This window comes from Cervus elaphus, chromosome X (assembly GCF_910594005.1).
Source record: "Cervus elaphus chromosome X, mCerEla1.1, whole genome shotgun sequence".
NCBI lineage: Eukaryota > Metazoa > Chordata > Mammalia > Artiodactyla > Cervidae > Cervus > Cervus elaphus.
Genome location: NC_057848.1, coordinates 79,144,302 through 79,148,968, shown reverse-complemented (window position 1 = coordinate 79,148,968; position 4,667 = coordinate 79,144,302). Strand labels below are relative to the sequence as shown.

General features: G+C 40.3%; 1 pseudogene; it reads right to left on the bottom strand.

The window, feature by feature from the left end:
• Nucleotides 1-258: 258 nt before the first annotated feature.
• On the bottom strand, nucleotides 259-4,392 carry LOC122690388 (annotated as a pseudogene).
• Nucleotides 4,393-4,667: the final 275 nt, after the last annotated feature.

The window sequence follows — 4,667 nt, the reverse complement described above, 5'->3', positions numbered from 1 at the left end:
TTTTTTTTTTTTAATGAAATTCAGAGTGTGAAATGCAAACATTCAGGATAAAATTAATTCAAAAGTACACACGGGTTTATCAACTTGCAACAAAGCAGCAAATAACACACATCTGGACCCTTCTGTTCCCTTCTGATCCCTCAGAAAAGTGCAGAAGAAAAGAGTCACTGCTTGGTCCAAACATACAATACTTCAGGTGTGAGGATCTGGAATCTGATGAAATCCAGCTTCTATTCCACAGGTTGTCTTCAGTAAGTGTCAGCATTCAAAGATGGAATTTTTCTCAAGAAGAATTAATTCTATGATTTGATTCTGGTAGACGGTGTGGACCACTATGTTACCAGTCTCCTTCTCTAGCTTGAGCAGAGTGGTACCAAAAACAATCGCTATGCTGATAGGTCATTCAGTTTTTTCCTCCATTTTCTATAATTCTTTTGAGATGTCTGAACAGAATCTGCATTGTGTCCTGATTTGACTTTGGCAACTGTTTGATCAGGTCCTTCACAGCAGAGACACGCTGTCACGGTTCTTGTTTAATTGCATCAACAAAATCATTAAAATGATTAAGTGTAAAGAGAGGTTCTGGTAATTCTCGAAAAAAAACATTTTGAGGGCTCCAGTGATGACATGAATATCTTCCCATTTACTATCCTTCAAGTCCAATTTCTCATCATGCTTGACTGCAAACCTCAGCTTCTGGATCAATGCTAGGTTGCACTAACTCTGTAAATCCCATCAACATCCAGCCCATATTGCTCAACACGTTCAATGCATAATTTCACAAATTTTGTCACTGTGCCATTCTCTCTCTGACACAGATTAGCAAGATTAGCTCCAAATACCTGATCTTTAATAGAACCTTTTTCACGAACAGCTTGCAAAGTGGGGCATTGTGTAAGAAACTTCTTTAAGTTTTTCTTGTTTTTTTTTTACCCTGTTCTGAAGAATCTATACTAGATACTTTCATGGAAAGAAGTTTCTTTGGCTTCTTCTGGTCCTTTTCTTTATCAAGTTTTTCAATTCCTGGTGAATCTGGTATCTCCTGTTTGATTGCTTCATTGGGTTCTACTGTCTGATTACTGATAGTACTACTGAGAACATTAAGCCAATCATTTATAAGAGTGTCACTGTCAGACTGAATCAGCAAGTCTGTTCCTTGACGGGTTTTCAGCTCAAATACATTCTTTTTGCTGGATTTACCTTTAGAAGCCATCTTGATGGTTGCTCCCTTAAGGTCCACTATGAACTCTGGTTTGGACTGATCACTCCCAAATCAACTTGTGCTACTTCCTTGGGTTTTGGTGAAGAGAAAAGATGAACCCTAAAAATGGCCCAAGAAGACAACCAGTCTTTTGAAACTTTTTCCCATTTTTAGTAATTTTGTTACATTTAATAATCCATATTTCTCTCAAGAGAAATATGGATTATTAAATGTAATGTTCAGTCTTTTTTATGGTTCAAACTCTCACATCCATACATGACTACTGGAAAAAACATAGCTTTCACTTATACGAACCTTTGTCAGCAAAGTGAGCAAAGTCAGCAAAGTGGGGAGTCCTAAAGGAATTGGACCCAGGGCTGAAAAGATTTAGTTGGGAGTTTAGCTTTTAGTTCTGTTCATTTCAGTCACTCAGTTGTGTCTGATTCTTTGTGACCCAATGGACTGCAGCACGCAAAGCCTCCCTGTACACCACCGAATCCCAGAGCCTGCTCAAACTCACATCCATTGAGTCAGTGATGCCATCCAACCATTTCATCCTCTGTCATCCCATTCTCCTCCCACCTTCAATCTTTCCCAGCATCAGGGTCTTTTCAAATGAGTCAGTTCTTCACATCAGGTGGCCAAAGTATTGGAGTTTCAGCTTCAGCATCAGTCCTTCCAAATAATGTTCAGGAGGGATTTCCTTTAAGATGGACTGGTTGGACATCCAAGGGACTCTCAAGAGTCTTCTCCAACACCACAGCTCAAATGCATTAATTCTTCAGCACTCAGCTTTCTTTATAGTCCAACTCTCACATCCATACATGACCACTGGAAAAACCATAGCTTTGACTAGACAGAACTTTGGTGGCAAAGTAATGTCTCTGCATTTTAATATCCTGTCCTTTTCTTCCAAGGAGCAAGTGTCTTTTAATTTCATGGCTGCAGTCATCATCTGAAGTGATTTTGTAGCCCCCCCCCCAAAAAAAAAATGAAGTCTGTTACTGTTTACATTGTTTCCCCATCTATTTGCCATGAACTGATGGGACCAGATACCATGATTTTAGTTTTCTCAATGTTGAGTTTTCAGCCAACTTTTTCACTCTCCTCTTTCACTTTCATTAAGAGGCTCTTTAGTTCTTCTTTGCTTTCTGCCATAAGTGTGGTATCATCTGTGTATCTGAGGTTACTTATATTTCTCCTGGAAATCTTGATTCCAGCTTGTGCTTCATCCAGTCCAGCATTTCTCATGATGTACTCTGCATATAAGTTACATAAACAGAGTGACAATATACATCATTGATGTACTCCTTTTCCTATTTAGAACCAGTCTGTTGTTCCATGTCCAGTTCTAACTGTTGCTTCTTGACCTGCATACAGATTTCTCAGAAGGCAGGCAAGGTGGTCTGATATTCCCATCTCTTTAAGAATTTTCCACAATTTGTTGTGATCCACACAAAGGCTTTGGCATAGTCAATAAAGTAGAAATAGATGTTTTCTGGAATTCTCTTGCTTTTTTGATGATTCAACGGATGTTGGCAATTCAATCTCTGGTTCCTCTGCCTTTTCTAAGTCAAGCTTGACCATCTGGAAGTTCACAGTGCATGTACTGTTGAAGCCTGGCTAGGAGAATTTTGAGCATTACTTTGCTAGCATGTGAGATGAGTGCAATTGTGCAGTAGCTTGAGTATTCTTTAACATTGCCTTTCTTTGGATTTTGAATGAAAACTGACATTTTCCAGTCCTGTGGCTACTGCTGAGTTTTCCAAATTTGCTGGCATATTGAGTGCAGCACTTTCACAGCATCATCTTTCAAGATTTGAAATAGCTCAACTGGAATTCTGTCACCTCCACTAGCTTTGTTCATAGTGATGCTTCCTAAGGCCCACTTGACTTCGCATCCCAGGATGTCTGGCTCTATGTGAGTGATTATCTGGGTCATGAATATCTGGGTTGATTTTAGGAAAGGTCAAAACAAAAAGGCAGACTCAACTTGTATAACTTCTATGAGGCCAAGAACATGAGAAATAAGCATAAAGGAAGAATAAGAGCCAGGAGTGAATGGACCATTGGATAAAAAGCACCAGAAGTCCATTGACTTCCTAATCTCCCCATTAAGTGGACATGTATTACTTATTCTCTTACTTGACTTCATCATGGAAATGACTTGGTTGACCTCTTCTCTCATTCACAAAACTCTCTTTTCCCTGGAGAGTTACCTTTGGCCTCTCCTTCTCCTTTATCTTCTCTATCAAAATAAACACGTTCTATTGAGTCTTTCTCAGAACTATTTTTTTCAAATCTCTCCCCTCCATCCCATTGCTTCTTTCACTGTCTTAATGCCATCCCTCATCACTTAGCACCAGAACACTACCATAATCCCTTCATAATTGCTGCTTCTGCAAAACTCCTATCCCATTTCTACACTAACATCAGAGTATCTGAAATCTTAAATTTAACCAAGTCTTTCCACTGCTGAAAATCCTTCTAGTACCCAAATGTTTTGGCCTTTGTCAATTGGTGAATACAAATGAGGCCATATTAATACTCTTACCAAAGTCACAATAGCTCTCAGCTTCTACCTGTTTGAATATAGAAAGTTCAGCCTTTTACAGAATATTTCTAGAAACCCTCGGGATGCCTACAGGTGTCCATAAGTCCTTCCTAGTCATCTCTTATTGATGCAGATGTCTGAGCCAGGATTCTGCAACCTGAGATCTATAAAGTGCCTAGGAAAAAGCACTTCAACCTGAAGTTTGTGCTGGCTGAAGTCACTATCACCTAGGGGCTCTGACCCTTAGAAACTACTATGTGAGCTATGTGGCATATTATTTGAACACCCACTAGTAGAATGTGGCTACTACCACAGTCTCTATCAAGTTAATACCCAACATATACAGGTCAATAATAAAAGATGTCAAAAATAGAGGACCACTGCTGTTCATTCCATAGTTTTCGGTCTATGACAGAGCAAGTGACTACCCAGCCTTCCAAGCAGATATGACTACCTCTGAGGGACTCTCACTGCCAACACCCACCCCAGAGGATCATCAGCCAGGCCTTCCTTCTACCCTGTAAGACAAAATATGAGTGAGGAAAACCCTCGGGCCAAATCCCCCTCCTCCCACCTCACAGAGAAACTCATCTCAGGAATATCTCTTCCCACCCTGTTCATCTTCTAGGATGTGCATATTGTCCTGAAAACTGGGGAAAGTGCCAGAGGAATAGGGAGGCTTTGGCTAAGAATTCACTCAAGATATCTATATACCACAATGACATCCACAATGGCTCAGTGATAAAGAATCTGTCTGCCAGTGTAGGAGGTGCAGGAGACATAGGTTTGATCCCTGGGTTGGGAAGATCCCCTGGAGAAGGAAATGTCAACCCACTCCAGTATTCTTGCCTGGGAAATTCCAAGGGCAGAGGAGCCCCATGGACTACAGCTCATGGGGTCACAAAAAGTCAG